At 32.4% G+C, this 23,146-nt stretch overlaps 1 protein-coding gene across 1 annotated transcript in view; it reads right to left on the bottom strand.

The window, feature by feature from the left end:
- LOC145283512 (uncharacterized) overlaps positions 1-1,754 on the bottom strand; it is a 70,069-nt gene extending 68,315 nt beyond the window's left edge. The window contains exon 1 of the mRNA XM_080132349.1: positions 1,462-1,754. The gene's annotated coding sequence lies outside the window, so the exon portion shown is untranslated. The remainder of the gene's footprint in view (positions 1-1,461) is intronic.
- Between the last annotated feature and the right edge of the window lie 21,392 nt (positions 1,755-23,146).

Raw genomic sequence — 23,146 nt, 5'->3', positions numbered from 1 at the left:
GTGTGTGTGTGTGTGTGTGTGTGTGTGTGTGTGTGTGTGTGTTATTTTCCAAACTCACCACCTGGCTCTATTCACATATTGAGCAGCAGTCAGCACTATCAAAGTAAATACTGAAAAATAATGCACAAAATATCTCTTTATAATATTTATGTGAAATATGTGTGTGTGTGTGCGCGTGCGTGTGTGTCTGTATTTCACATAAAATATTATAAGTAAAATTTATAATTACCAACTTCTATTTTGCTAATAACATTTCCCCGTTGAGATGAGCCACTCATTGAAGAGAAATTCATTAAGAAAAAAAAAATTATTATTTGTACTCCTTTTGCTAATCAATAAATTTCGTTGTAATTCTACATAATTTAACTCAGAATTTCCAATTATATTATTGCTTTATCACGCATATTGAGCTTTCTTTATCTGCTTGAGATCGTCTAGTGTATATTGATACAACCTGTATTCTTACGGCATTTCGGTATTTCATTTAATATATTGCAAGTTCTCGACTGAACTCCAATCTATTGCCAAACTTCCACAAAAAACACTCAACTAGCTACAGCCACTATGTACGATTTCCTCCCATTCCCTATCTGTGCCTAAATCTAAACGCAGATTCCACGAACAAAGTTTCTTTCCCAGATCTGCTCGTCATGTGGAACACTGTTCCGCTGGCCTGCTTCTCGGATGAATGCGACATGGTAGCCTTCAAATCTAATGTTAACAAGTTTTTGTTGAGCCGTCCAAATAAATAATAAAATTCTACCCAATTTATTATTATATCATTAACAATTACTAAACTATCACCTAACAATTACTAAACTATCACCTAACATTGATTCCCAAGTAATATACATATACATACATATCATTTTACATGAAATATATAGATGTTGTGTGTGTGTGTGTGTGTGTGTGTGTGTGTGTGTGTGTGTGTGTGTGTGAAACGTCACAGAATATATACTAAGAAAATATATAGAGTTAATTCTTGTAAATGTTACACCAGATAAACCTAAAAAAATACCCGTGAACGTTTATTATTGTTTGTTTTGTTTTGTTTTTTGTTTGTTTTTTTTTTTTGCTTATTTTGTTTTTTTTACTATTCTTAAATTGCTTTTTATGATTTTTTTTTTTTTACTGAATATTTCAACTTGCTGCAAAATGTCATAATTCTATCATACAACAGAATCTAATTAGGTGGAAGATTTCGCATTTTTAGTCATTCTTACCAATACAAGAAGGAAAAATGCTCAGCAGCGGAAAAGGATAATAAGTATTAATAAACTGGAGACAATAACTGATCACACTTTAATAATAGACGGTGCCAAAAATAAAAAAATAAAAATGGTCTTTAAAAGAACGTTCAAATACGCGAAAAGACAAATAGCATAAATAGGAAAAAAATAACAGAAAGAGTCTATAAAAAAGACAGGCAAAAACAAAGAAGTAACTCTTTTTTCTTACCCGAAACAGCCCGGGATTTTCGCCGGTGGCAGGAATAGGAATGTCTTCGCCAATGACGAATTTAAAAAATCACAGAGCCGGACGAGAAAATCCCCCACCAAGTCTGGTCGCTAATTTTGTCGCATGTGTGTGTGTGAACGCGTCTGTTAGACAGAGGCACTCTTCGCCTGTTGGTTTCTCCGGTTGTCCGCCTGCCGGTAAAAAGTTTCAGTGGAAGAAGTGGTTATACACACATACCTACGTACGTATATATAGATATAGATGCGTGTTGTACGGATATCCTTGTCGTTAACTACTCTGGATTGTTTTTTTATATATATATAATAAAACTAAAGGGTGTGTATAAATGAAAACAATGATTAATAAATAATTTATTTATTTATTTATTTATTTATTTATTTATTATTATTATTATTATTATTATTATTATTATTATTATTATTATTATTATTATTATTATTATTAGAGGGAACTATGGAAATTCCACAGCAGCATCTTTCAGATAAATATATTGCTGCTGGACATTACGTGGACGTTCAGCGTGAATGCAGACCCCGCGATATTATTGTAATCATTTTGTTAAAACTGCAAAAGTATTTATCTAAGTAATTTTGTTAATGTAGTGTTAGAATATATATGGTTATTACGGTTTATCTTGAATATCCTTACCGAAATCTGTGACATATTTCCATTGTATGGATGCCCGGCGCAAACGGAAACCTCACGATATCATCATACCATCTTTAGACAGAACAGATACTACTCTTGGAGCCTCGCCAAAAGACTAAGAAGATATATTTTAGTTTCACGTACGGCCCAAAAACCGACAAAAATTTTTTTTTTGAAGTTTTTATGTTTTATTTGTACACTGCGTCTTTGGTGATCGGGAGATCCTATTTATTAAAAACTAGAATATTAAAGTAGCGTGTCTATATAGTAATTTAATTAATTTTTTTTTTAATAAATAGGATCCCCTATATAATATATAATCTGGAAACGATGAAACGATGAGAATTTTCTTTGAGAACAACTTGTGGTGTTACCTGAAATCTGAGTGACAACAAGTCTCCACAGATTTCCAGTACTCTCCACATCATTCGATAACATTGGAAATCAATTTGCATCATTGATTTCTCGTTGGTAGCGACCATTGGTCTTCACTGGAATTTAAGTGGCAATAAGTTGCCCCATGGTCACAGTCCTCTTTGCACTCGTCCAGCGGAGGTCTAGTTCGTGCTTTGTCACCATTTTTAGGGGGGGGGGGTTACAATTATACTGTTTCAGTTTTCTTGATTCCATCTAGCGTTTCTTTGTGTTTTACCTCTGTAGCATTTTGTGTTCATTTTGATTATTATTATTATTATTATTATTATTATTATTATTATTATTATTATTATTATTATTTATATTATTATTATTATTATTATTATTATTATTATTATTATTATTATTATTATTTATATTATTATTATTATTATTATTATTATTATTTATACTCACTAGGTGTGCTCACAGATGCCATCATCAAAGATTGCTCACTGACAATAACCGGCGATATATATATATATATATATATATATATATACATACATATATATATATATATATATATATATATATATATATATATATATATATATATATATCAGTTCCTTACATCAAGTGGATTCTTAATCCGATTTTATAAAAATCAGTTTCGCACCTTAATAAATACATAATATTGGCTTACATCTAATTTTTTTGATTTTGGGGTGACATCCTGCAAACAGATTCATACTTGTTCGGAGCAGCAGCAGCAGCAGCAGCAGTGAGTGTTGTTTTTACCGTATAATTCTTGATCGGATGAAAGCTCAAATCTGCGTTTTCTTTTCAACCAATTACAATCGCGGAAATATTGACCCATGGAATTTCATGCGCAATATAAAAAACTCAAACACATAGCTTTCTTTGACCCTTTTCTATTTTTCTATCGCAGACAGCACATGTGTGAATGTTAAAATTTAGCCGGACACTTTCGGGCTGAGAGGCTCTCGAGAAGTAGCACACACATAACGAGATAATTTCTGCATGTCAAGGGACTGACTAACATACACTCTTTCAATGGCAGGACAGGTACACTAATACTCACACGCACATATCTTCATGCCTATTTTATGTAGATATACGCGTAAACGCATGTGGCGCCAGCCGAAATGGTCATACGCTCCCAACATTGTTTTAATAACAAAAGGCGATATTTGGCTCACTAATTTTTTTACCGATTTAATGGAATCAGAAAATGTTGGTTTTTTTACCTGTGCCGCTCTATTTTGAAATATACAAGAGAAATGTTTGTTTTCTGTAATAAATAAATAAATATTTAAATAAGCGGTATGTAAAATTTTGTACGCATACAAATATTTTAGAGAACTGACTCCCCACGAGTCTTGAATAGTCTCTGATCACTCTTGACCTCAAGATTCTTTTAAATGCCAGGTTGGTTTAGTTTTATCTTTTGTTCGAAAAGCTTTTTGGCGCTGGTGTCAGGATAAAAACACCAGTTTAGGTGCAGATAATTTAATCATCCAACCTTATAACCCTTAATCCTAATTTACCTCTTGAAGGGCTTACTTTACGGATAGCATATTTGGAGTGCAGGAAGTTGAATGCTAATTTTGACGTCTTTTTCTACATTTGTTTTTTCTTTTTTATTCTTATGCCTTCTACACATTCACAATGTACACGCACACGCACACATACACGTACACGTACACGTACACGAACACTCACACACAGTCACACACTCATTAACACACACGCAAAAAAAAACGCCTTACTGTTTCCTATAGTAACACTAGAAGTTTCAGCTCAAACCTTGTTGATGTTCAGTCCTTTCTCGTTGGCAAATCTCCTCATTTGCACTTGCTCTTTGTGAGACTAATCTGGGTGTTTCTCTTAATAGCGGTTTTTTATGTCTTTTTTTTCTGCAAAGACTCTTCTATGAAATTGCATTGTTTTGCTCGTTTTCTTTGCAGAGCTTTTCCTATTGCACGTGTCTTCAGTCTTGAAGTTCTTTTATCTGACTGGTGTTATCTTTGATGCGCTCCGCTGCCTATTTGTTATTTTTATACCCTTTCCTTTCTGACAATGTCTGCTCTGTTGTTGATTAAATACCCAGCATCAGTTATCAACCTCAATCTTTGTTTTTTATGACTTCAATCCTCATCATTCCGACTTGCTCATTCACTCTAATCACGCAAATCAAGCTGATGAAATCCATCTTAATCTTTCTCTAGCACATGAATTTTACCTTCCTACACAGCTTTTTGATAATTAATTTCTTGAATTGAGTTTATTTCTGATTTATATTCCTGGCTCTATTTCCTTCCTTTCTTCAGTTTTTTTTTTCAGATCATGCTGTTGTTGATACATGTTTCCGCGAAGCCTTCTTTAACCGCTCCCGCCATTTAAAGAAGTTTATCTACTTGATTGACCGTTCTCTCTGTCTTGCAGTTGTCCCCCCCCCCAAAAAAAACCCCGCTCTATGCTTTCCCATTCTTTCTTTTCACAGCCGTCATTGTCTTTATATGCAGGTTAATTCCCCATGTATATTAATAAGCCGTCTATAGACGAAAGTATTCCTTTGAGTCTCCTGAAAATTCACCCATTATCCAGTTGTTCAAGCGATTCACATTGTTGTTTAATTGCAAAATATTAGCCTTCTTAGCAAGCCGCTCCGATTATTTTTAGTTGTTTTGCAGGCCCGGATAACCCTTTTTTCATTTACTTCTGATTACCGACACATTTACCAAACTCGGTCGGAATCTTAATTGTGTCAGTTGGAGAAGAAGTGGTTGGAAACTGACTATTACCAATTTGGAGAAGCAATTTTGAGACGTTAGCTGCGGCTGTGTTTCCAAAAATATGGGCTCTCATGTTAGTAGTCAATCTCTTCACTATAACTTCTGCCTCCAGAAATAAAATTGCTTCAAACTTGCATTGACAATGTTTGTCCTTGTGCCATTTTTAACCACTAGGAGGATTTGACGGAAATCATCGCAAAATAAGGTTGAAATGCCACCCTTGGGATACTTGTTTCCTTGTCTTGCAGTATTCGGTCAATTCCTCCATAAGCACTCTTGTGTGTCATTAGGGCTTCGTCTACAGTGACTGCTGAGGTGTCTCGAATGAAATTTGCAAACTGGCTGATCCATTTGCTGAATATCAAAGAGTACTTTAAAAGTGTTGTGAAGGGTACGGACACCTTGAAGTAGAGTGGCAGCAATTCAACTGGATGCTGTTGCAAGCACAATCGCTCCTATTGATCTAATCTTTGCAAGGATAAAATTGATTATCAAAGTCTTGCCCGTGCCACGTGGAACATCAAGAAACATCCTGTTTTGTTCATCTCACTTTGTGCGTCCAACATTGCCATGAATAAATTGTAAACTTCTCTTTGATAATCTGTCAGTCTTTCTTACATATTTTCTATTTGTAGGGAAAGTTCTTCAATATTGTAATTTCCTTCACGTTGATACTCTCTTGCAAGTCTTTTATCTCCTCCTTGCCTCGGTGCAGGTAATCCATAGCTTTCCAATGGTTGACCACATATTAGGAGAACTTTTTGTTCAATTTGGCAAAGAGTTTTGTTGTAGATGTCATTGAAATCTGTTTCTGGATTGTTAAATTTTTACCTGTGTCTGTAAACAGACCATATCTTAAAAAGTGTAGTATCTGTTCTGATACTACACTTCTGCTGTTCTATTCTCGGTCAGTAAATGATAAATCCTTCTGGTCTGAGGCTATTGTCCCAATCCAGAGTATTCTCTTTTGAAAAGCTGGATTTTATTCACAGTAAAAACCGACCTTGTCTCTGACTAACTCTGCTTGACTGGGGATGCAAGTAAATGAGGACATTATTTAAAATTATTTTCTCTATCCCCATACGACCTCCGGGCATCGGCGTTTAAATATGAAAACTTATTTATTTTGGAGTAGAAATCAAAGTTATCGATTTATGAAATCGTTTGTATTTGTTTAGGCCATAAACGAAGTTTGACGTTTGTTAATACTTTTTCGTAAAGAATGTTTTACAAAAAAATTATAAAGTACATCGTCGTAGCAAATTGGAAAATTTATATAAAAAACATATGAGAAAATAGTTTATTTTTGCTTCAAACGTATGTTTGCATTTTGTTCTAAAGAAAGATAACCCTAAATCTCTTTAATAAAAGAAAATTACTAAATGCATCGCTTTAAAACAGAAAGAAACGGATCACCACAAAAGAAAAAAGGTTCATTAAAAATTAAAATAATTGAGAATATATTTTAAAAAATTACCTCCGGTTTTAAACGCAAAATAATAAAATTAAAAATAGTCAGCTTTAAAAAATATTTCTAAAAAAAAAACAAATCAATTACAGCGGGCATTTAATAACGTCAAGCTTATTGTAATTCTACGATTTTAAATTAAAAAATTACTCCCGGACAGTGTTGTAAACTAAGATTTTAAAAACCTGCTAGATAAGGGAAAAGAAATATTTTAAAAAAATCGCTAGATTTTTAACTTTTGTTGTCTGAAAGTTTCCCAACCCCGCTAATTTGAAACCAAAAAAATCACCAAAAATAAAAAATAAAAATAAAAACGCCACATTTTAACTTCCTACCCTACATAAAGATTAAATAATATACAAAGCGTTTCGTGTTTTCTAACTATATATTTCGAAAATTATATGGAAGCGGTTAACTCCGCAGAAGGCTTTCACATTTTATCAGCTAGTTTTACCTGTATTACCTATTTGCAAGAAACAAATCATAAAATAAAACAGTGTTTATAATATGAATTAAATTGAAATATATTACAAATTAAACATTACAATAATGACGTACGTAAATATTGAATATTGCTGCAAAAATTCTCCGTAAATATCGAAGTAATATTTGAAAAAATAAAAAAGAATAACCTTAAAATATAAGCACTAAATTTATACTTGAATTTATTAATAAATTCTTTAACCATTTTGAAGGGGAGATTGTTGAGGGTAGGTAAAAATGGCAAAAGATTAAAATCTTTGAGAATATTTATAAAGGGAAAACATTAAGTAGTTTTCATTTAAAATAAATAAATTATATCTACATTTAATAGCAGATGAGAATTTGCTTTTTTAAGGTGATCTATAGGTGTGAATATTTCGAAAAAATATTTAGAATTTAAAGTGGGGGATCATTTTTCATTAAAAAATTATTAAAATGATCTCTCGTTTTTAGGACATTCTTACTTTTGGGGAACGCTAACTAAAAACACACAAAATCCTCTAAAAAAGTTAAATCTGCAGAATTTATCTCCCATAGCAAAAAAAGAAAAAAAAAGAATGCTTAACAGTCTTGAGTCCTAAACCGTTAAAAAGCCTTAGAAATAAGGGTGTTACATTACGTAAAATTGGGCAGCACTTTTCATACCCACTATCATTCACAATCGAATATATTTTTGTCTGCTCTGAATATTTTAAAAATGAAACAAAAATATTATTGAAATATTTGCAAATTTTATAATATCTTTTTATTTTGGGTTTATTTCTATTATTTTTACTTTTCCAAATAAAATTAACGTTAAAATAATATCTGTTCTTATACTATACTTTATCTTTTCTGTCCTTAGTCAATGAAGGAGAAGTCCTTTAAGATTGAGGTTTAACAAAAAGATGTCTTAATTACATGTTTTTCATTTTGAGGATAGCGGGGTTTTCACTTCTAATCTTTGTTATCGTAGGAAGGCAAGTAAATATTTTTTCACGTGTAGAAAACTTTATTTTGGTTATCAATGTTTGCTAAAAAAAATAAACGCAATAAACTTCGCTGAGGTGTTAACATATGCTGCATCTTTAAAAGGTGGTTCATTCTTACAATTAAATGAAATAACGAATGTTGAAAAAATAACTTGCATCATGAATGTTGGCTCTTTGGGGAGGAACAACACAGTTGTTTGTTAAAGTGTAGAATAGCCAACAGTCGAGCAATTGTAAACAATAACAAAAATTAACAAGTACCTTATACTAAACGCAGTAAAATTCAAATATCTTTTATGCGTGCTGACACGGTGTTTAGATTCTTTTTATTTCATTTCTTTTAGCTGTCTATACAACAAATAACCGTTTGCTTTTCGCTTAACCATTGGAAACTCTCAATCTTGAAAATTTTTATAAAAATTCTATGACGACCACTAACTCTAAATTTGGGAGTGCTACTCGAACTTGGAGTTAGTGGTAGAATAAGTCATACGTTTACAGCTTTTGGGGAATTAAGACTTCCTACCCTTAACCGATAAGTGGTCATTTGTTTATTTTTTTATTCGGTGTGTTTGAACAACGTATTTTGAAATTAGAATAAAACATTGAGTTTTAGCATGTTAAAATTATACAGGTTGGTAGATAATTAAATTCTACTGCGTTTGGTATAAGTTTTTTTTTTTTTTTTTTTTTTGCTGTTGTTGCTTGATTTTTACAATTTTCTGCTGTTAACTTTTCTACACTTTAACCAAGTTGTAGCGACCGCTGCATACGACGAGAACAAATCTTTGACAGGAACATTTTTGTAGCAATAACCGTTTTCAACACCGACGAGTAAGCTCACAACATTGCGATTTTACCACCTGCACACATGGAACAAAGGGATTATGTTATGTTTCCGCATGTAGTGATACAACAAACAGGCTGGCACGTTCGAGAACATCTTTATATAAGGATTTGCCACGAAAATCAAATCAGTTCATTCCAGTTTTTTTCTTGTCTTCCCCAAGATTGGATGTCAACGAAACTCTGCCACTGAGAGGCGTTAATGAACACATATACAAACACACATTTCGCTTACATGCTTTAATGATTGTTTTTCTCTCAAAAAATAATCGCATTGATTTCAAGCCACGTGTGACACACTGTTCATAAAAATCAGTAATTTTAGACTCCATGCTATTCTTACGAAATCCTCATTTAGCTGGTTTTGCATAATGAACACTCATTACAGGAAAACACTTACATTGGAATGATTTGAATTAATATTCCTAACACGTAAATAAATGTTATTTCGTATTAATGTAGTGATTTTGAGTTCTTTATCAAGTGTCGTTATTTTCCGGAGATATTTTTATATATTTTTATTTTATATATGTGAGGATGTGATTTGGTGACACCTTTCTATTAACAACAGCAAAAAAAAAAAAACTTTATTATTCACTTTGTAGTAACTCACGCGGTAGAGAGGTTACCATTTATAGGTACTTTGGCCGGGAGTCATTAATTTGTAAGGGTGTGAGTTGATGTTCACCAATTCATAATCGGGGGTTATTAATTTCTAGGACCAAGGTTGTAAATGCAAGAATCTCTTGAAGTCGAAAGCAATAGGGTATCCACGGGACCGTTTAAGGTAAATTTAACCAGATCGTCGATTAATAGAAAGGTAACCTCTCTACCGCGTGAGTTCCTATAAAGCAAATAAGTACTTTTAAAGAAATAGGAGTGCTTAGATCGTTTTTGAAACAACAGAGGCTGAAACGCCCCCCCCCAAATATCTCTTAATATATAACTATAGAGTTCTGATTTTTCCCGATTACCGTAAAAATATAAGTTAAATGTGAAAATGTTTTCTCTAACGATCAAATTCACTTGAGGGGATCATCTATAGATTTTATTTTTACTCGTAGTTTAAAATCATTCAATATTTTTTTTTTTTATTTTATTATGACTATCAATAGCGGAAGATTTTGCTTTAAACAAAATTTTAACATTTTTGGCATCAGATAATCGACTTATTTTTTTCCGATTTATATATATATATATATATATATATATATATATATATATATATATATATATATATACTGGTAGGAAAATTCAACGTTGCTAGGGATTGAATGAGGAGTAACGAATACTTCACTCTCACAAATATTTTTGTCATCGAAATCAACCATTTTTCAATCAAATCGATTGATTGCCTGATCTGGTTGGAAACCCACCGCGGTGCACCGGGAGAAAGCTTCACATGCTTCCCCGCGATTACTTAGTCCACAATATATTGATGTTTATATTGCACTGTAGAGAATTTTTATAAAATTATTTTATATAATGCCTTCAATTTAAAATGCAAAAGTCAAGTATTATGGTTCGATTGTTTCTCTAAACGGAAACATTCATTTTGAACACGCCTCTTTGATATCAAAGAGATACGTGTTGATTTTATGTGTCAAGTACTTCTGCTTCTGCGGTAATATAACTTATCAAATGCATTTGTGATGTTAGGCTGTATAAGACGTTAACGTTAGTAAAAACCGCCTGTTCCTTTTATTTCATCAGATTTTTCGATTATTGATTATCATAATATTGTCAGGCGCATAAAATACATTTGTGTGACATTTCAAAACAATCGGCTCAACACTTTAGGAGTCTACAGGGAACAAACTCACATACACACACAGACACATATACAAACAAAGTTCCTTTAATATCATAGTAGATCATTATATATATATATATATATATATATATATATATATATATATATATATATATATATATATAATGATACTAGCATTTCAGCCCGGCGTTGTCCTGGTGTTTGGATATGTATGTTGCGCAAAAAAAAATAAATAAATAAAAGTGGTAGTAGGAAGATAGGCTCAAACCCGTACCGCAAAGGAGGAAAAGAACGACGTAAAACCTAACGTTTATGCTCTTACGACAACCGCCAAACCGAAATCGACATTTTTTTTAATTAAGGCTAGACAATCTAAAGGAGAGGATAATTTTAAAAAATATCGGCGAAAAAAGTGACCCCCTCCTGTAGAAAAATGCCTTGTTGGAGGGGAAGATGTTAATGTTTTTAGCCAATTTTTCGATATTTGTCGTATGAAAGGTCGAACTTTAAAACGATACTGATCTTTATAAAATCCGTTGCCTCGATTGAAAGTTTACGGCAGACATGCAAACAGACATACATACATACATTTATATATTGGTAACTAAAAATTTTCGACCCAAACTGATGAAAAAGCTTGCCCTATCTCTGAATACCCTTTATGTAAAATTTCAAATATTTAGACGAGAAATTGTCTGAGTAATTTGGAAGAGACCGCAGAGGTTAATTTGTTTTTTACTTTGACCCCTATTATGACCCCTTAAAATTTATTGTTTTGGGCTCAAATCAAGTTATTACGTTAGATGTATGTCCAAGGAACCTATATCTAAAACTTCAAGTGCGTAGACCCAAAATTTTCGGAGGAGTCTGGTAGAGTTCTCAAAGGTCAAATCGTTGAACTTTGACCCCTTAATCGCCAAATTTCTTGCCAAAAACAGATCACATCGATTTTCCCAAATCTCAGTACCCTGTGTATCAAATTTCGAGTCTGTAGACTAAAAATTGACAGAGTTATTGCGTAGGGAAATGTACACAGACACACACACACAGAGACACACACAGACACGTTCAGTTATATATATATATATATATATATATATATATATATATATATATATATATATATATATATATACTAGCAGACCGCCCGGCATTGGTCGGTCGTAAAATACGCTTAAATATGATATTTTGATTAATGCAGGGACTATATTTATGATTATCATATTATATTGGACCCAATAAAAAGTAATGCTTTAAAAAATCAATGACTCCTGCGCCACCAACAAAAATTGAAACGAAAACGTTCAGCTTACGATTTACTTTTTCCTTGGACGTTCCTGCCTAAGATATGGAAACATGTTTGCTGCAATTCTAAAAATCAAAACAGGAGCCAATAGCTATTACGTTACGCATGCATATTCGTAATGCTATCGTTCGACCTTCATCTGGCAAATTCCATTTCATTAATTTTCACATTTTTGCACCGATTTTCTCTGGCTAAAACCCAAATATAAAGTTCCTTATGAGTTCGAATACCCTATATATTAAGTTTCATGTATGTAGACCAAAAACTGAAAGAGGAGTTTTGTAGGCAAAATTTTTTATACAAATATATATTCGCACACACACACACACACACACACACACATATATATATATATATATATATATATATATATATATATATATATAAACAGATTTATGTTTATTATAATCTTTTTACGCAAATACTACGCAAGTATAAATAATGTAGAATATCTGCATTAATATAATTACACGTAATAGTTAACTAATAATGACCATGCCATTAGAAAACCGAAAAATTTAATATGGAATTAATTAAAATGAAAGTTTAAAAGAATATGAAAATTAGCTAGATCTTTTGCAGATGAATGTTATTTTACGACCCATACATAACAAAGTTGTATTTTTATTTTAAAATAAATTTTTTAAAAAAGGGGTTTTAATACGAACATCAATGCACACAAAAAATTCAAAGGAGTGTATATGTTTATATAAACTCACCTATCATTCCTATATATATTGTTATTAGGTCGGTGCAAAAATAATTTCTATCGGATATATATATATATATATATATATATATATATATATATATATATATATATATATATATATATATATATATATAGTGATGATCATATTTATTGGCACGGTAAAATAAAAGTTAAATTTTGTCTAATAAATTCTAAAAAAGGGATTAAATTAAAGAAAATAACAAAGTATATTATGTATTTTTAACTGGCCTTTCTGATGCAGCAATCGGATTTTAGAAAAAATAAGTAACAAAGGAACAACAAACATAATTGCAAAAAACCCTTGTTCAAAATTATTGGCACGATTTATTTAATAATCAATTGTATAGCCTTTGGCCTTGATTACCTTCCTCAGTCGCTTTTCATAGTTTACAACCAAGTTGTTGCACTCTTCAGTAGTAATTTTAGCCCACTCTTCCTGACAATAATCCTCCAATTGAATAAGATTCTTAGGCTTCCTTTGCATTACCCTCAATTTTAATGTTCTCCATAAATTTTCAATTGGATTAAGGTCTGGGCTTTGTGATGGCCACTCCAAAACATTAATATGATTGTCCTCAAGCCATTTCTTAGTCAGTTTAGCCGAATGCTTTGGGTCATTATCTTGCATGAACCACCAACGACGACCAAGTGAGAGCTCTTTAGCAGAGTCTTTCAGGTTTTCATCCAATATTTTAACATAATCTTCCTTTTTCATGCTACCTGTGACCTTAACAAGTCGCCCTGGTCCAGAGGCAGCAAAGGATCCCCAAAACATCAAACTGCCTCCACCGTGCTTCACTGTGGGTATGGTGTTCTTAGGCAGGAAAGCTTCGCCAGATTTTCTGTAAATATAAGACACTTTATTATGGCCAAATAACTCTATTTTCGTTTCGTCAGTCCATAGAACACGTTTCCAGAATGCAACATCTTTATCAATATGACGTTTTGCAAAGGCTAGCCTTGCTTTCAGGTGCATAGGCTTCAATAAGGGAGTCTTTCTCGGACGACATGCTTTTAAACCAGCTCTCTTCAAAACTCTACCAACTGTATGTCGAGATACATTCACTCCAGAGGTGCTCTGTTCATCAACAATCTCCCCAACAGAGATCCTTGGGTTTTGTTTTAATTGTCGAACAATTTTCCGTTAATCTCTTGGGGAAAGAATCCTTTTTCTCCCTCTACCCTCTAAACTCATAACGTGGCCTTGCGATTTGAACTTGTTTATTATGGCTCTAACAGTGGATTTGGGAAGGTTTAGCTTCTTTGAAATCTTATCATAGCCCTCCCCATTGGTATGGCATGCTACAACAAGCTTCCTGACGTCTTCGCTGTGTTCCTTAGTTTTAACCATGGCGATTGAAAATTATAATTTAGTCACTTATAATAGTTTAAATAAATCGCTATCTAAAAATTATCTGAAAAACAATTAGCGTTAAACAAGCATAATATGGCTATAAAAAAGTTCAGAAAGCACATAAACCGGAAATTGATTGATATTATACTGATACTAAAAGAAAAACAAAGCCGTGCCAATAATTTTGAACAAGGGTTTTTTGCAATTATGTTTGTTGTTCCTTTGTTATTTATTTTTTCTAAAATCCGATTGCTGCATCGGAAAGGCCAGTTAAAAATACATAATATACTTTGTTATTTTCTTTAATTTAATCCCTTTTTTAGAATTTATTAGACAAGATTTAACTTTTATTTTACCGTGCCAATAAATATGATCATCACTGTATATATATATATATATATATATATATATATATATATATATATACACACACATAAAAAACGACATTATTTTTGCACCAACCTAATATTTAAGATTTGTTGTTGGCGTTTTTTTTAGCGATATTAACAACACCGAAACGCAGTTTTTTTTCCGCTACGTTAGCGTTTTTTTAAGAACTATAAGCTTTCTTTGTTATTCATATATATATATATATATATATATATATATATATATATATATATATATATATATATATATATATATATGAATATATAGTCCTTAGCTTTTATGTGACGTATTTATTTATTTATATTTATTATTAAATATTATTTCACATGCATATAAGTATTACAATAGAAAAATGCAAGCATGAAAAGTAATATGGTTAAGCTTAAACATGGAAAAGTATACGACGAGTTGTTAAAACTGTAAAAGAAAAGGACAAGAGATTTCAGTAAAAAAACATAATAAATTTATAACTTAAAATAATGCAGCATTAAGAATTGATTATATAATGTTATAAATTGAATTTCTTTTTAAAAATTAAGAAAATCCACTATAACTTTTGCTTTACTGAACGAAAATTGATTTTTTTTTTCGCAATAAAGCTAAGAAGGGTATTTATAAACTGTAATAATTGTTTGAAATTTGGTCGAAAACTGAGTGGTGAAGCTTTAAAGCAGTTCTAAATGACTACAACTGCCACTTAACCATATATTCAAACACGGTAGTGTTTTAATGATACCCGTGAACATGCATGTTTCTGGCTCTTAGCTGTCGTCTGCATAATGTTAGGGTCGAACTTATGACACCAGTATCTTCATTCTAATACTTAATCAATGTTCCACAGCCGATCACATTTTGAATGCACAATTTTTTATCGCTTATAAATTTAAGATTTGTTGTTGGCGATTTTTTGTTAGCGATATTAACAAAAGGTATGTAAAAATAATATATATTGTTATTGTTATTATTGTTAACAGAGGGAGGGAGTTTTTTTTATAGAAATAAAAAATCCGACCCTGACAATTTTGAGATCTAAAAAAGGCGACATACATAAACCATAATACAATGAGCATTACAGGGTTAAAGGGATGGATATTTATATATGCCAATTGTATAGCGATCAACGTAAAGGTCAACCATCTTTTTATTGAACAAACGGTGAGAACTGAACTTAATGCCAACTCTGTTTCATATGAACACAGGAAACACAGAGTAACAAAAGGACCTTCCGGACGGAGAGGTGTGTAGGTTCGAAAATAAAAAGTAATAATAATAAGACTTCTTTTTTATGTATTATATGGATGGTTTAGACGATTATTCTCGCGTTGATTCTTATCATCATAACATTTCGGCCGATGAAATCTCCGCTCTTCTGTGAATTAATCTTTTCCCATATTTTTTTTTATTATTATGGTCTCACTATTTATCAAAGCTCAAAAACCACTAAATGATAAGAGTTAAATGAGTGTCAGAGATGTAACAGAGCGTGAACGTGTGTAGGGCAGCTGTATGCAAATGACCGAACCGTGTGTAAGATGACGTCAGGGCAAGCAAAAAGGGAAAATGTTATAAAAAGTGTGTACATTAGGGAAAAAGGACTATAAAAAAAAGATAACGTTCGTGATGCCGTGGGAGACGAGGTGAAAGTTCTAAATCACGAGGATGACGTCACGACTGTGAAATATATTGTTGCCACAAAAAAGCGAGTTGGGGGTAATTCCTATTCGTTATTTTTGTCTTCTTTGCGACTTAAAATGTACAAAATATGTGTTAATTCCCGGACAGCGTTACATCTGTAAAAAACGTATAACAAAAATTCGTCTACTTACAAACACTGTAAATTTTCCTATGTGTATTTAAAACTAAACGGAACTCTCATTAGCGAAGTCGATTTCCATGTGGAACATAATACCACGGGGATGATTCCAAAGTGCCGATTAGATAGTCACTTTCCAGTCCAAGATTAACAAATTTTTATTAAGCCGTTCTCTCAGCAAATCAAATTCTACTTGATTTCAATCATCGTTATCAATCATCATGATGTTGTATCACCTGACAAATTCATTAATCCTTTAATCTCCGAGTGGCTTTTTGTGTAACGAAACCAGTGACACGAATGCAAATGACCAAGCCGCGGTGCGAGCTTGACGTCAGAGCGGGGTCGGAGGAAGATGGAGGAAAAAATGGAGGACGAAAAAACGTGTCGACGCGATAGGGACTTTTAAACCACATATCAGCGTGACAGTGTCGGCGAAAAAGGAACTTCTAAACAAAATGGAGGACTCGTTTATCCGCCGAAATTTTGGAAGATTGTCGAGCAACTGTGAACTGTTAAATGAATTACACAGGTTATAGCTGCAGACAAAAAAAAAAACTTGTTAATAGACCCAGAGAGGGAAAAACAGGAATGCGATCATACTCTGTTGGTCTGAAAATACGTGTCAGCGGCTTAGTGAAGCAACGACCGGCAATAAATACCTTATCTTTCAACAAAAAATATATCGAATCGAATTTTTTTCTTCTTTATTTCCCTACGAGACGGGTTAGTGTTACAATGTAAAAACCACGTTACAGTGATGTTGTGATTATACTTGAAGAATTGTATGCCATTTTCTTATAAATTTCGGCATTGAGAAATATTATACAATAGGGTTATAAATTTTCAAGGATTGGAAGCCCCACCCTCCAACTTCAAAAAAGTTTTAGATGTCCAGAGTACATGCTACATCGCCTCCAACCTCAATATACGCCACTGAGCATCTGCTATATGTATTAACTATGACGTGATTACAGGTGCGCACGATACGATGTAGAACCTCGCGTACTGTATTTCCCAAGTTTTAGAGTGTTTAGTTTAACTGTCTGTATAAATTAAACGACTACCATATATTGCTAGTGTAGTTCAATGCTTTATGTGTGATATTTTTTATATGTAGTAAGCCTCATATCAGTTTATCTTTTTATAGAGCACGTTATTAAAAAAACTTGTGTGCAAAGTTGTCCTTCAGTTCAAAGAAAAAACAACATTCTTACAACATTCTTATAACGATGAAACACTTGCTGAAACAAGCTAAAAAAATAAAAGATGATTAAGTTGCGTAATAACAAAAAAAAGGGCAAAGTAAACTCATTTCAAAACGAATTATTTAAATTAACAATAGTAAATTCAGAATCTTATTAATCTAACCTAAACCCGAAATATTATGGCAGTGACGACCAAATCATCTATGCTCGAAATGCTTCAAAAGATACACATCTGATTCAATACCGGGTTTCAGCTCTATTATGATTCGAACAGAGTTGAGTAAGAGAAGCCCCTTGATTGGCTATTTGACATCGAAGCTATTGAAGGAAATCCTCTTCAACAACACAGTAACAAGCATAGTCAAATCTCAACCCCAATGTTTTTTCTTACATCTGTCCAAAATCCAACTATCAAGTTCCGTTTTAGTCTGTTCATTTATCTCACCTGATCTCCACATATGCTAATTAGTTGCATCTTAACTTTGGTTAAGACGACAAATATTTAAATTGATAATTCTGTATTTTTTCATTCAAAACGAATAAGAATAAAATATGATTTATATTAGACTAGCAGGGCTACCCGGCGTTGCTCGGGACCGTATAAACAATGAAAAAACAAAAGCAGATATTGAACATATGTTTTATTCTTAGGGGAGACGAATCTTTCATCTCTATGTATTATTTGTTTTATCTACCCCCGGACTGGTATTGTTCATGTTTTATCCCTAGCATAGGTAATTTACAGCATGTATATGAAATTGTTTTACCTTAGGGAGAAGAGAACAGGTAATATACAACATAATGTGTCTATATTACATCCCTGGCAACGCCTAGAAACCAGCTAGAACATGTATTTCAGTCAATCTTTATTACATCCTGGGCTATGCCGGGAAACCAGCTAATCTCTATTTAGTGACTTGACCACCAAAATACCTCCCTAAGTGTGTCCTTTCTTTTGAACTTATTAGATATAGGTATCTAGAAATGTGTGTGAAATTTTGTTGAATGCATTGTTCACTATGATTTTCTTATTGTTCTACACAATATCAACTGTAGCGAAATAAAACAGTAAACTTAGTGTAGTGTTAGAATAAAGAGCAAAGGAAAAAATTAGAATCATATTCTGTAATTGCAAATCTAAATTTGCTAGCGTGTACCAGTATTTGCCAGGTTGTGGAAATTTGGAATTTATAACGTATGTAGTGGCCTTTTCCTAGATACCTATTGCTAAAAATTATACTTTCATTTTGTTAGAAAAATCTCTCTTCGGATGCCCTGCATCATCCAAAATAAAAACAAATATTTTTATAATTGTTTCAGTACATTGCTACACATTGTGAAATTTGTTGACGTTTGTAAAAAAAAATCATGAATGTGCTTATATTCCAAAAAAGAAAATATCAGTGCACAGTATTGAAAGTGTTTGAGATTCAAAAGTCTGTAACATTTCTACTAACTTCATAAGATGTCATGTGAGAAACTTAATTGAATATCAAGACATTATCTGAAGCGTTTTTATTTTGGTGTAACGTATGTGTTTACAGTGAACCGTAACTTTTAATAAACAGCTTGGTATGCAATGACATAGGCTAAGAATCTTAGACAAAATATATATAAATTGGAAAAATGTGTGAACAAATGAAAAAAAAATTATCCGCTCCACTTGATGACATCAAGCACAGTAATATTTTAGTGAAGAAAATATGAAATTGATGTTCAGTGATTAGTTTGGATGAATGAGAAAATGTAATTGTTTGATGCATAAAAAATAACTCATTTGCTGTATTTGATATTAAGCAGCAAAATATAGTGATTTGAATATTAAGGAAAACATCAAATCAGATTATATAAAAAAAAAGATGAAATTAGAAAATATATATTTTCTGTTTATGAGTTTTGCCAATCAAAATTTTGTGGCAGAAATTGGGTGATTACCATGCAATTTTATTTTGATAAAATTCTTAAATTATTTCAATGTTTATTATAATTTCTTATTAGTGACTTGTTATCATCAAAATCCGCCCCAAAGAGTGTCCTTTCTTTTATTAGGTATCAGAATAGGTATCCAGATTTCTACTTCTATACAAATGTGATATTTCGGATCTGTAGATAAACAATTTGTTGCATATATAAGCTGAGAATTGTTCTCTCTCATTCTCTCTCTCACACACCCACACATTCTCACTTTTATAGATATAATAGATAAATTATGCTAGATATATTTCCATGTGTCTGAATAATCTATATACAAATTTTCAAATCTGTAGATAAAAAATTTGTTGAGTATATAGGTTGAGAATTGTTCTCTCTCTCTCTCTCTCCTCTCACGCATGCTCACTTTTATAGATATAATAGATAGATTATGCTAGATATATTTCCATATGTCTGAATACACTATATAAAAATTTTCTAATCTGTAGATAAAAATTTGTTGAATATAAAGGGTGAGAATTGTTCTTACTCTCTCTCTCTCACACACAGACATATTCTCACTTTTATAGACATAATAGATAGATTATGCTAGATATATTTCCATATGTCTGAATACCCTATATACCAATTTTCAAATCTGTAGATAAAAAATTTGTTGAATATATAGGTTGAGAATTGTTCTCTCGCTCTGTCTCTCTCTCTCTTGCTACCTCACACACACACACACGCAAACATTCTCACTTTTATAGATATAATAGATAGATTATGCTAGATATATTTCCATATGTCTGAATACCCTATATACAAATTATCTAATCTGTAGATAAAAAATTTGTTGAGTATATAGGTTGAGAATTGCTCTCTCTCTCACAGACACACACATTTTCACTTTTGTAGATATAATAGATAGATTATGCTAGATATATTTCCGTATGTATGAATACCCTTTATAACAAATTTAAAATCTGTAGATAAAAAATTTGTTGAATATATAGGTTAAGAATTGTTCTCTCTCTCTCTCTCTACCTCACACACACCCACACACACAAACATTCTGACTTTTATAGATATAATAGATAGATTATGCTAGATATATTCCATATGTCTGAATACCCTATATACAAATTTTCTAATCTGTAGATAAAAAATTTGTTGAATATTTTCAACCCTTATCCTCGAGTGGCGTCTGGGCCTTGATAAGTAGTAATGCGTATTTAGCAAAATATAAATATATATATATATAACAAATTTACTGAATTTCCATTACTAACGATTACTGTATTGTCCAATTGACTACTGCGCTTTTCAACCCTTATCCTCGAGTGGCCTCTGGGCCTTGAGAAGTAGTAATTACTAACGATTACTATATTGACCAATGGACTACTGCACTTTTTAACCCTTATCCTCGGGTGGCCTCTGGGCCTTATTGTCCAATTGACTACTGTGGACTTTTTAACTCTTATGCTCGAGTGGCCTCTGGGCCTTGATAAGTGGAAATGACCAAGTAACAAAAAATAGGTATATAACAAATTTACTGAATTTCCATTACTAACGATTACTATATTGTCCAATTGACTACTGTGCACTTTTCAATCCTTATCCTCGAGTGGCCTCTGGGCCTTGATAAATGGTAATGCGTATGTAACAAAATATACATATATATAACAAATTTACTGAATTTCCATTACTAACGATTACTATATTGTCCAATTGACTACTGCACTTTTAAACGCTTATCCTCGAGTGGCCTCTGGGCCTTGATAAGTGGTAATACCATCGAGTGGCCTCTGGGCCTTAATAAGTGGTTGTGCCTAAGTAACAAAAAATAGGTATATTACAAATATCCCGCATTTCCATTACAACCGACTACTACGGTGCACTTTTCAATCCTTATCCTCGAGTGGCCTGTGGGCTTTGATAAGTGGTAATGCGTATTTAACAAAATATTAATATATATATAACAAATTTACTGAATTTCCATTACTAACAATTACTATATTTTGTCCAATTGACTACTGCACTTTTCAACACTTATCCTCTAGTGGCCTCTGGGCCTTGATAAGTGGTAATGCCTATCTAAACAAAATATAAATATATATATAACAAATTTCCCGACTTTCCATTACTAACGATTACTATGTTGTCCAATTAACTACTGCCATTTTCAACCCTTATCCTCGGGTGGCCTCTGGGCCTTATTGTCCAATTGACTACTGTGCACATTTAACTCTTATCCTCGAGATGTATCTGGGCCTTGATAAGTGGAAATGCCTAAGTAACAAAAAAATAGATATATAACAAATTTCCCAAATTTGACTACTGTGCACTTTTCAACTCTTATCCTCGAGTGGCCTCTGGGCCTTGATAAGTGGTCATATATATTTTTTACAAAATAAAAAAAAAGGTTGGAGTCGCTGAATAACTCATCCTCCCGTTAAAGCGGTTCCATCCTCTTTCCCCAATTTGACTACTGTGCACTTTTCAACTCTCGTCCTCGAGTGGACTATGGGCCTTGATAAGTGGTAATACATATTTTATGAAAAAAAAATATATATATATATATATATATATATATATAACAAAATAGGTTGGAGTTGCTGAATAACTCATCCTCCTGTTAAAGCGGTTCCATCCTCTTTCCCAAATTTGACTACTGTGGACTTTTTAACTCTCATCCTCGAGTGGCCTATGGGCCTTGATAAGTGGTAATACATATTTTTTTATAAATATATATATATATATACCAAAACAGGTGTGAGTCGCTGAATAATTCATCCTTCTATTAAAGCGATTAAATCCTCTTTCCCAAATTTGACTACTGTGCACTTTTAAACTCTCATCCTCGTGTGGCCTATGGGCCTTGATAAGTGGTAATATATAGTTTGTACAAAATATATATATATATATATATATATATATATATATATAACAAAATAGGTTGGAGTCGCTGAATCACTCATCCTCCCGTTAAAGCGGTTCCATCCTCTTTCCCGAATTTGACTAATGTGCACTTTTCAACTCTTATCCTCGAGTAGCCTATGGGCCTTGATAAGTGGTAATATATTTTTGTTATAAATATATATATATATATATATATATATATATATATATATAAAAAATAGGTTGGAGTCGCTGAATAACTTATCCTCCCGTTAAAGCGGTTCCATCCTCTTTCCCGAATTTTACTACTATGCACTTTTCAACTCTCATCCTCGAGTGGCCTATTGTCCTTGATAAGTGGTAATATATATTTTTTAATAAAAGTATATATATATATATATATAAAAAAATAGGTTGGAGTTGCTGAATAACTCATCCTCCCGTTAAAGCGGTTCCATCCTCTTTACCGTATTTTTTATACAGTGCACTATTCAACTCTCATCCTCGAGTGGCCTATTGTCCTTGATAAGTGGTAATATATATTTTTTAATAAATATAGATATAAATATATATATAAAAAAACAGGTTGGAGTCACTGAATAACTCATCCTCCCGTGAAAGCGGTTCCATCCTCTTTCCCGAATTTGACTACTGTGCACTTTTCAACTCTAATCCTCGAGTGTCC

The sequence above is a fragment of the Euprymna scolopes genome, chromosome 8 (assembly GCF_053919585.1).
Source record: "Euprymna scolopes isolate OS-2025 chromosome 8, ASM5391958v1, whole genome shotgun sequence".
In the NCBI taxonomy this organism is placed as follows: domain Eukaryota; kingdom Metazoa; phylum Mollusca; class Cephalopoda; order Sepiida; family Sepiolidae; genus Euprymna; species Euprymna scolopes.
The sequence above is the reverse complement of the archived record's forward strand: the minus strand, read 5'-3'. Positions and strand labels throughout refer to the sequence as shown.